Below are 12,018 nucleotides of genomic sequence, written 5' to 3' on the forward strand. Positions count from 1 at the left end.
ATGAGCCCGAAATACATCGATAGGCGTTGTATTTTGAGTATGTAAAAATAAACAAGAATACTACCCGCTAAGCCTTTCCAGGTAGCATTGAAAAAGAATGCATTGAACATGGGTCGTGTAATTCGTGTGAATGATTATAAAGACTGGCTTACACCGGAATTTCTGAATTTATAACAATAGCAAGATTTCTCGATGGAAATTAACTGCCGAGTATTTTAGATTTTGGCTTGGCATTTAGATTGTGAGCATTACATTTTAACAATAATGTAGAAGATGGAACTAGTTTTGGAAAGATACATTCATTAATAGACTTATTTTGTTTATTTTATTTCGTTGCAAGATATGTCTAAACACACCTTTATAAAACTCGAAATCCTCGGCGGTAGTTATCTAGGGTTTGTTTGGATTAGCTACAATGTTTATAACTGCTTTCTATTGGATTTCAAAATAATTCTGTTATAGTTGGTAATGTTGGCAAAATTTTCAGCGTGGCGGGCTTTCAACAGAAATGACGTCAGCACTCAATGTTTTAACTTAATATGTATGTATGTATATAGAGGGTAATATATAGGGGGTATTAGTATTATTGCGTAGGGGTGGGTGGAGGATCCAAATGAAAGGCCATATTCGCTTCACAGCATTTATTGGTGATTAAGGAGATACACGCACAGCTAGTGCTCCGTCCAGAATGCCTTGATATCGCCTAAGTACCTGCTTATAAAGGACAGGTCACTCATTGCATCTTCGACGTCCGGTTACCTCCCTATTATTAAGGCACGTACCCAGATATGCATTCCCACGGACCAAGGCACTCAGTCCCACGCTATCGCGCTGTCAGTTCTGAGAAGGAACCGGGTGCCGTTACTAAGCCAATTCGGTGGTCTCCGTTGTTTAGCCTATTTGTACTTAGCATGGAGATAATCCTCGAAACCAATTATGACGGACGCACAGTGTCAGGGATGCACTTAACCGGCGGCGTATGTTTCAGTATTATCAGATTTACTGTTAGTTCCATGAAATTAATACCCATAAAAAAATTGTGATCTGATTTTGAACCATTTCCACCCTTTAGATCGCTTTTATATTTTACCTAAAAACATACATACATACGGGAGTACATACATCGCTTTCATATTTTACGACATAGATATTTAATGTATATCACACATTTCATAATTAACAGATAATTACATAGTGTGTAGATATGTAAATGTATGAAGTTTGAAATATCAACCATGCGTTGCTTAAAAAGCCATGCGTTGAAATATCAACAGGCACGACACTTCCTCCTCATATTTCCCAATAATCTTTTCAGGCTGCCGCTTTTCCATAGCCACCTACCTGTATTATCATTTTCAGTGTTGATATTATTGGGATAATTCCCAGCTGAACGGAGGTATCGGTTTCTTATTTCCACTCGCGGACAAACAATGTAAACGATCCGACCGAACAATTTGCATGCAAATTTCAACTTCGGTTACGGCGGTTTTTCGCCGTTCCGCTATCGGCATTTTTCCAACTTTCCAGTTTAAAACGGAGGCCGTTTAAATATCGAGCCGGTGTACCCATTATGTATGTGTATTATGTGTTCTTTTTTACGCCGCGAACGCTTCGGAAAACGCGTTTTACGGACCACATTAGTCGTTGTTTACGCTACATTTGCATATTTCGATGGGTGAAATTTCTGTCTGTCTGCGGACCTGTATACAAAGTGATTTTTGTAAAAATACCATACGTACCTATATATATATATATATATATATATATATATATATATATATATATATATATATATATATATATATATATATATATATATATATATATATATATATATATATACATATATATATATAAATAAATAAAAAAAATAAATACTATATACATATGTATATGAACCACAGACCTGAAAAGTTATTACCACCTAGCAATTAATATGTTTATATTTATTTATTTATCTAATATATAATTTCGAAAGAGATTTTTTAAGTATTGTTGATTGGATAATGGTTGGGAACTTCGAAAACAAGTCAAAATTTCTATGACGACATGTGGACGGGGGGCTGTGGGAGTGAATGCCCGGGGGGCGCTGGGTGCGAAGACTCGGGGGATGCCGGGGGGGCACCAGGGTCATTCGCCGGAGGGGAACCTCGTAAACAGTTTCTATAACGATTCGATATATTTTTACTTTATTTTTTTTGGATTCAAATAAATTTAATAAAAAAACAAATGGATACCTATTTACTATTAGATTCGCCATGTTTAAGCTGTTTATATTACAAATACTGAGCGAAGCCGGGTAAAACAACTAGTATGAAATATCAACATTTTGTGCCTATACCATGTATGTACATGCATACATACATACGTATATTACGAGTGCGGACTTTTAGAAATTACTCACTCAAAACATACACATTATTCAGAAAAAACTTGGAACTCAATACAATTTGATATTTATGATAAAATTAAACAATATAACTATAATTATTCGGCCAAATTATTCGAGTCATTATTTCATAACAATAATTCGGTCAAATGTCCGTCGGTCTTATGCCTGTTTGGCGAAATGTCTGTATGACCAATTTTCCGTTCACCGAAATGTCCGTAGGCCAAATGTTCATTCGTCCAATAGTCCATCAAGCGTATATTAGGTCAGAGCGAAAAATGCGTATTTAGAATTTCCCGTTAAATAAAAAAAATCATCGATTTTAAAAAAAGTCATGTGCCTTCAACCAATCGATTTATATCAATTAAAACGACAAAAACTTCGAAAAAATTTACATTTCAAATATACTTTTATTTTTAAAATAATTCCCATTTTTTTACTATTTTAAAAATATGTACATATATAATATATTCCCCTATTTTGGTTTAATTAGTTCGATTTTGATTCATTTTGACTGATAAACGAGAATTCGATATATTGGCAAAGAAATTTTAATAGACGGCAAAACGACTAGATAGCATGTACTAAATTACAGCAAGAAATTAATATTGAAACGGCTACGCTTAAATTGGGTTATGTAATTGAATATATAAATTGGTTAATAGATTAAAAAAAAAATTAAAACATTACTTTGTCTTCACAGAATCTTAAATGGCTTCGAAGGAGGCTGCGAGGTAATACATAAGGTGTTCTTGAACTGATCAAATTTTCACGACCACACAATTTATAAAACAAGCACTATTAAACTATTTTCGTATCGAAAGAAAAAAAAAACAAAATGAATTTTATATCAGAAAACAAATGAGAATATTTAAAAAAAAATCGTACGAAAAATTCCAATATTTTTTTCATAGAATTTAAATAAATTTAAATAGTCCCATTTGAAATTAACGGTTTATAATGCTTTTCATCGAAAATGAAACACGACATTGATGATTTTAAGTTTGAGACGATCCATCTGTCCTCGATCTAGTCCGAATAAAGGATTACAAAAACTGTCTACATTACCGTTGAAAGAATTTAAATAACCCAGCTAATGACTTTTTCTCATACATATGTATGTACCTACATATATTATACTACAAATTTTTTACTACATAATTTAAATATGTATCTGTGTATTATCTGCAGACCGTTCGTTCACGAATGTTAACATTAATTAATTCTGTGATGTATGTGAATTTTAATTTATCATAAATAAGCTCAATGTGCTTGGGCTCGGTTTATTTTTCATTATTCTAACATACATATGTACTTATGTTTTTTTTTATAAACTGGGTTTCTAAAGAGAAATTTACATAGATTTAAATTTACATTTAGATTTATATTCTAACAATTTCGTGACTGGACTGCTATTTGAAGAAACAAATGAAAATTTTATTTAAATAATATAAATATTGTATTCATTTTATGAATCTTTGTTTATTCGATCTTTTCCTTCCGATATTTGCGTTTTCGGTAATTTCACATTCTGACTCGTCACGGAGACCGTATACATACATACACACATGTAACTTATATTTTTTTTTTTTTTTACCTCGAGTACGTATCTAATATTATATATCACAGATAAAAGTGAAAAATAGCAGTAGCACATTTTTCATCCTACTTGGCAACGAGAGCCGACGAGAATGAAGGATAGATTGAGTTCCGTATTTTCCTTCCTTTTTTTCCGGAGGAAGATTACCGTCTCTTGTTGATTCTTCTTTTCCTGAAACTAAACGGTGGCACCGACTTGTATCGGGGTATCGTTGTCGTCGCTCGCATTTCAACCGGTTTCTGTCTATCGGAAATTGATATAAACCGGATATCCATTCTGCGTGTCCAGAGGAAGAAGCACCTCACGAATGATTGCATCGACGCTGGGCTCGGATTACTGTCGTCGGTCCTCTCGACGACCCTCTCGTTCATTATTAATTTCCCTCCGTGAAAGCGATATCGGTGATTGTATTGTACGTGCATTGTATGTATGTACGTATTATAATACGTAGGATTCGACGGCAGGTCCATGAGCCGGAACCGGAAGTGACGCAACAACAGGTCTTGCACATGTAATGCACAGGATGCACTTAGATTTTCTAGTTTTGGATATATGCACATACTTGGGTATGGGTTTTGTTATATGTTCTCCTCTTCTCTTTTCTTTAGAAATTATTGTCGTTGTACGTTATCATTTGATACTGTTTTTTAAAAAGCTTTTTATTGTTCATACTAGCTGAACCCGGCATGCGTTGCAATGCCATAATAACGCATGCAATTCCCGTTCCCGTTCCCGTTCTCGTTCCCGTTTCCATTTGTCGGAACAACGCAGGCAGCGAACACGTTGGTCGCGACGCGAAAACATTTGAAATTATAGCGATGCAATGATACTCATTCCCATTTTTCCCGTTTCCGTTCTCGTTTTTGGGCGATTTTTTTTCACAGTAATCTTTCAGGACGTACATACAACAAATCCTGAAAGTTCCATCGTAATCGGTTCAGTGGTTTGGAGCCTATTCGATGCACACACACACAGACATTCAATTTTATATATGTATGTATATACAAAATTAAGGTTTCGGGTATACAGCCCTCTTAAGAAGTGAAGTAAAAAAGGTTGGAGCTCAGAATCAAGAATCGGAATCAAGACCCATTGAAAATCAGTGATTATTTTTGTAAAAAAAATCTTTAATATATGTATGTACATATATGTACATGGATTTGTCGTTCAAAACACATTGTATACGTATATTTTAATGAAACGCCCGAAAACGCAAATATCGGAAGGCAAAGATCGAAAATCGAAAGATCTTAAGTCGAAAGATCAAAAAAAAGGGTGCATGGTAAACGGCACATACTCACTTAATTTGCGCGAGCAGGCTACAACAGAAATAAGAGGAACAGGCTTTTCTTCCCGTATTAATGTGCGCGCGCAGAATACCGTTTACCATGCACACTTTTTTATCTTTCGACTTAAGATCTTTCGATTTTTGATCTTTGCCTTCCGATATTTGCGTTTTCGGGCGTTTCACATTCGGGCCCGTGAGGTAGACCCATGTATTATACAAACATCTATAAATGATACAAGAAATATTTTTATACACATTTTTAAATTTATGTTTAAAATTGTCTTTCTAAGCTGAGACTTTTTGATTTTTACTTTATCTATGTATATAGTAACAATAGATGAAGTTTTGTGACCATGCAAAAATTCGAGCGCGAGATTTTGACTGATTCGAACTCAGAATCGATTACTGATCACGTTTTTATGATATAGTAAAAATGTGTGTTTCTGTGTGTCTGTGTATTTTAGGGATTTTTTGAGCACCGTTAGTCCTATCGAACTGAAACTTAGTATCGGTTACTGAAATTCTTATCGACACGACGTAAATTTTTTTTCAAATTTTTAAGTTGACCGGAAATGGTATCTCCCCTTATAGGTATCCTCTTTTTTAAGTTTTTGTATTCAATTATCTCCCAAGCCGCTAGCTGAATCGGACTGAGATTTTTTTACATGCAACAGAAATTATAAATTTTATAACCTAATATTTTTTGAATATTTTTACCTGAACCGGAAGTAGTACTTTTACTCTAGAGAATCGTTGTTTTTTATGCTTTTCTCAGAAATCTTTTGGTTTATTTTAAATATGTGCATATGATTTAATATTATATGTATGCTGGAGCGAAAAACGTGATTTTGGACATGGCATTTTGGCATTTTTTACGGACATGCCTTCTCTTTTTCAATCAGAAATCAAAATAAAATACATAAAATTGAATTACAATAAAACGAAGCATGTAATTTGATATTTTCTACGGATCTTTCTATAAACCGATTGCCGAAAATTTTTCCTTACTAAGAATAGTTGATGTTTTCCGGCGAAATTCGCCTCAACTTGACGGAGCGTTACCTTACATACAATATGCACTTTGGAATATGTGTAGGAAGTCGTTATCGGAGAGGCGGAGTAAGCGACTTTTTTCGTTATTATACATTAATGTGGTATGGCGCGTTGCAACACTATTAATGAAAGCCTTTTCTAGAGGGTCGCTTCCGGTCGTATATCCGGTTCGCGTGATTACACAATTAAGCGCGCTTGCGCAGGTAAATATTTACCTTTCATTACTTATTCGATTAAGCCACAGGGTGGGGTGGGGTGGGTCGCGTCTGATGCCAACGCAGCTTATTTATAAGTTCATTAAGCTCTTGTTATGAAATAATGACTCGCTCGACTATTTATAAAGGGAAAGCTCCAGGGGAGACAGCTTCCGATGGAGCTTTCGTCTCTGGAGCGCCGTGAGTTTTCGCCGGTGCGAACTTTGTACCGCAAACGCACTATGTGGATTGTCCATAAACATACTGTATACACAAACTATGTACATATGTATCTACATACATACATGTAGCAGTGTGCTTAGCATAATATATTACATGTCCTTGGCAGTTAAACCTTTTTCAAAAATTTGACCCGTAGATACACCTGTGTATGTATTCAGCTTTTCTCAACCTGGGTCCACTCTGTCCCCTTGAAACCCCAGAACATATCAATGATGGCACAACTTTTGAAGAGGAATAACAACATCTAGATCTTTTTTATCAAAAATAGACGACAGATTGAATATACTACATACCTAAATATGTTCAGCCGTGGACCAATATACATATTTAGCGACTTGTAAAAAAAGGTTTTGACCGAAAATACTCGTGTATTTGGAATTCCTCTATCGTTTATTTTTATTTATTTTATTTTATGTATTCTATCAATCTTGCACACTTGAAAAATATATATTTTTATAATTATTTAAACATGTAGGTATACACCCAATTATTAAACACGACATCTATGGTCAAACGATTAACAGCCACCGAGACACCTATGTACAAATTTTCCAGCATATTTATAATCAACGAAAATAAAGATGCTAAATAGCTCGAATTTTCGCGAAAGAGATAGGACAAAGCTGCCAATTTTTTGGAATGGTTTCAACGAAATCAGACAAATTGGCAAAATTTGATAGGAAACAATCGAATTTGGTCACATATCTGAGATCTGACCGGCAGCATACGAGATTGAGCCCGTAACCTAACAATTCATTCCATGCCAACCTTTGATCTATGCTGCTGGTTGAACCCTAATTTATCTTTTTGATTACACTGAGCAACAAAAAAAAGATACCAGAGCAGAGACTAGCCAATCTTTACTAAGTTTGACCCACTGAATTCGAATATGATATTGATTTTTGTTGGTGGGTGATGGTTTACGAGATATGAGCGTTTAAAAAAATCCGCGATTTTTACAGTTTTTTGGCTTTTGCGGTCTTTAACTCAAAATTTAGGATTGTTACGATCAAAGTGAGTATTGGAATCAATAGTCAGATATTTTTTCTATTAACTGTTATATTTCATTGCTTTAAAATACTTCTAATTAATTGTCTAGCGAATTTTAAAAGTCAAAAATATATTTTTTTTTACGGATTTTTTTTCTGTGCTATTTTTCATTTATTTGGCAAATTTTTTATTTCACCACGTTAAAAAATATTGAGAAAGAAAACCAATCCTTATAAACGTGGTGAAATAAAAAATTTGCCAAATAAATGAAAAATAGCACAGAAAGACCGCAAAAGCCAAAAAACTGTAAAAATCGCGGATTTTTTTAAGCGCTCATATCTCGTAAATGATCACCCACCAATAAAAATCAATATCATATTCGAATTCAGTGGGTCAAACTTAGAAAAGATTGGTTAGTCTCCGCTCTGGTAACTCAAAAACGTGATTTTTTGTTGCTCAGTGTTATTATTTAAAAGTGCATGAAATTGTCCAATTTACGCAAATCAATGTTTCGAGAGAAGTACACGTGCAAGAAGATGCATTTAAATAAAAAAAAAAATAAAAAAATAAACGAAAACGATGAAATAACGCAACTAAATCACGTAATTTTTAATCATGATATCACGAAATTTCATATATTATTCGAAATTTCATATACATATATAAATAAGAGAAATTGGGGTTAAATAAAAGGGGACTCCTAGTAATTCGCGATGCAAATAGTGGTTGTTTCAAAACCATTTTTTATAAGAGGCCTAATACATTTGACCATGGCTGTATATCCCTTCCTACTCTAATTTAGACCGTAAAATAAATTGCAAAAATGTGATTTATTTTGTTAATTAAAATACAATATATAAATAACTTCGATATTTCAATTTTACTGACTGCTGTAGAATAATGTAAATTAGGTATTGGAAATATTTGTTTTCCATATTTAAGTTTTCAGTGAAGCTTTTACGAAAAAAGTCGTCGATACAAATCAAACTTCAGAGCTTCATTCATTTCGCAATTTATTTCCACTGTTTATTAATATTTATTTTCCGTCTCGGAAATCGTTTTACATCTTTTTGATCGCAGACAAAATCAAAATATGTGTGTGCGTGTATTTTTTATTATTATTTTATTTCAACGTCTCGCGTATGAATGGAGAGCATTTGTTCAGCAAACGAGCCTTTTACGAGTACGCTATTCAAACATTTTATAATATGCAGTACGCTTTTGAAATTTAACATGAATACACAAGCTTTCTTAAGTACAATACCCGTACGCGTACTAAAAATGCGAATACAAATTTGCACAATAATATTATTACTGTGAGTGGCACGCTTAAAGCATTGACCGAATTGTCTACATACACGCCTGTACGCAAAAATACTAAATGGAAAATTTCGTTCTAGAATTCAAATTAATTCCAAAAAAACATAAACATACATATTTAACGACACTGTTTTTTTTTTAAATATAATTTATGATTTAACTTATTTCGGGGTAAATTTTGAAAAATGATTATAGCGAACAAAGATTTTTTTCACTTCACAAACAATTATGTACAAATGTACAATGTAAGTTTATGTTTAAATTTTAACCATTATGGCAATACAGGAGACCCTATTGCGCCACAATGGTCGAAAAAATACAGTTATATGAGTAAAATAATATGTGGTGACATAGTAGGTAAGAAGGATATTTAGTCAATTTTACCGGGAACCGTTTCAACAATGAAATCAGAGAAAATTGGCAAACTTTGATAGGAAACGATCGACCATTTTTATATATATACATAAAAATGAAATAAAAAAAAAAACTGTAATACCTTGACTGAGGTATGTGTGGCTCAAAATGTTATAAATGATATGAACTATCAACTTAAAGGTTTTGTACTTAGCTACTAAACACTCTGTATATATGTAATATCTGTATACACAGACAAAAAAATATTTATACATAATCATAAAAAAATAATTGCATTATAATAATAGCAGATAAAAAAAAACAAAAGATACAATGTAGGGAATGTCTTACGTCTACAGCCAGAATATACATATGTATGTATATGAATAAGCACTAATATATATACATATTAGAACCAGCCGCAAATACAAAACATCCCTGTGAGGCCCAAATGGATGTGAGGACATTAAAATTTCACTCATACATCACAATTATGAAAATAATGATGAGGCTATCAGACAAATAGGTTAAACTCAGTGCCGGTTTTAGGGGGGGCTGAGTCGGGCGGCGCCCGAAGGCGCCTAGCATGTTAGGGCGATAGTATATTTGATTCGCCGAAGGCGTTTCAAAATTCAAAATTAGAGTGCCGAAGGCGCTACAAAATTCAAGATCAGAACGCTAAAGGCGCCTCTACGTTCTAAGTCAGCGGTTTCCAAACTAGGAGGCGCCAAAACTTTTTAATAAAAAAATAATTTTCATACCATAATATCTAAAAATAAATAAAACTTCATATTGTAGCTCAAAAAGACAAAGTAAAAGCTTTCATTAAAAAATTTAAGTTATGGAAATCAAATTTACAAAAGAATGAGTTGGATATGTTTTCACTTTCCAAACATTTCTGGGCCACAGCCAATATTGAAGCAAGTAAAAATATTTTTACCGACCACTTGGATATTTTAGTGCTGCATTTTTCCAATTATTTCAAAGACCTTGATTTCTCAAATTTTTTGTGGATACATAATCCATTTAACTACAATGAAGAAGACGAATTCGAGCTGACAACCATCGAAAAATAGAAATTGATAGAATTATCATGCGATAGCTCACTAAAACAAAAGTATAAAAATGAAACCATAATTAAATTTTGGATGAATCTTAGTGGAGAGTATGAATCTTTGTATTGCAAAGAAATGCAAGTGCTGCTACCGTTTGTAACGTCTTATTTATGCGAAATGGGCTTTTCGACACTAGCTGCAATGAAAACCAAATATCGAGCCAGGTTAATAGTCGAAAAGGAGTTACGAGTGGCACTCTCCATATTGCCCCCAAGATTTAATAAACTTTGTGCCGATAAACAACAACATCCTTCGCATTCAATTTTGATGTGTTAGATGTAGTTTAATTAGTAATTTAATATAAAAATAAATATACGTGTTCGTATAAATTTGTTATAGCAAAACCTTTTTATTATTCGGTCTATTGTAGAGTTCAGTATTTTATTTTTAAATAAAGGTTTATTATTTAAATCGTGTCTATATCAATTAACATCAATTGATAAATATATGTATGTATGGTCAAATTTGCAGCATTTTATACAATTCAGTGAAATTCAAGATGATACAAACTCTAAATTTGTGAGAAAGTGGGTAAAGGTTAAGGTAAAGAAACAACCCGCTTCAATGAAAATCAGATAAATTGGCTAACTCTGATAGGAAACGATCGACCTGCAGTCACATATCCAAGATCTGGCCAACAGCAACCCGTGACCACTTTGTTCGAAAGCATTATATGCTAATTACTGGTCTATGATGCTGGTTAAAAAATCATTTTTATAAACTTAAGATTTCAAGCTTGTGAGATCTCAAAAGTTCGCCATCACTGATGCGTGTTGGATATGTAAAATAATATACATATGTATGCATGTACTTGAGCGACGCCGGGTACCAAATATTTGTAGAACTTATTCAAACAAACAAGCCACGTAGCAGAAAAACAACATTTTCCAACATGAGTGCATTGGAATCGGTTTAATTTAAGCCTCCATTTTAAATGTGATAAGTATGCCTTCAAAAACATAATGACTTATAAGTTGTAGCAAATTTCCACCCTCCATAATCCTTAAATGTAAAAATTGGATATTTATAATTTTGCTACATTGAAAATTCAAAAACCTTTTACCACTCGCATGTATCGAATATATAATTCATTTGAATTGGTTCGGTTGTAGTCTAAATGTGAATACTTTTAATGAATGCGTCATACCGCAAAATTATTTCAAATATTCATAAATTGATCACGGTGCTCGTGGTTTCGTCCATTATTATTTTTTTTTTGTTAATAAGTCAACAATGGAAATAGCGAGTCCTGCAATAAAATATTTAGACAGAAATCCCTCTCTCCATCCCCTTCCTTTTATATGAACCCGCTTAAGTTAGCTTTAGTGATGGGTGGGTTTGAACCACCCTCCCATCTCGTTCTTGTATTTTTCTCCCCACTTTTGTCCCCCCCCCCCGCGTATGTTTTCCTGGGAAATTTTACCATTTTCCTGACCTACTCCCCTCTCCTCATCTTTCATCTATACAATTTG

This window comes from Arctopsyche grandis, chromosome 2 (assembly GCF_051622035.1).
Source record: "Arctopsyche grandis isolate Sample6627 chromosome 2, ASM5162203v2, whole genome shotgun sequence".
Taxonomy (NCBI): domain Eukaryota; kingdom Metazoa; phylum Arthropoda; class Insecta; order Trichoptera; family Hydropsychidae; genus Arctopsyche; species Arctopsyche grandis.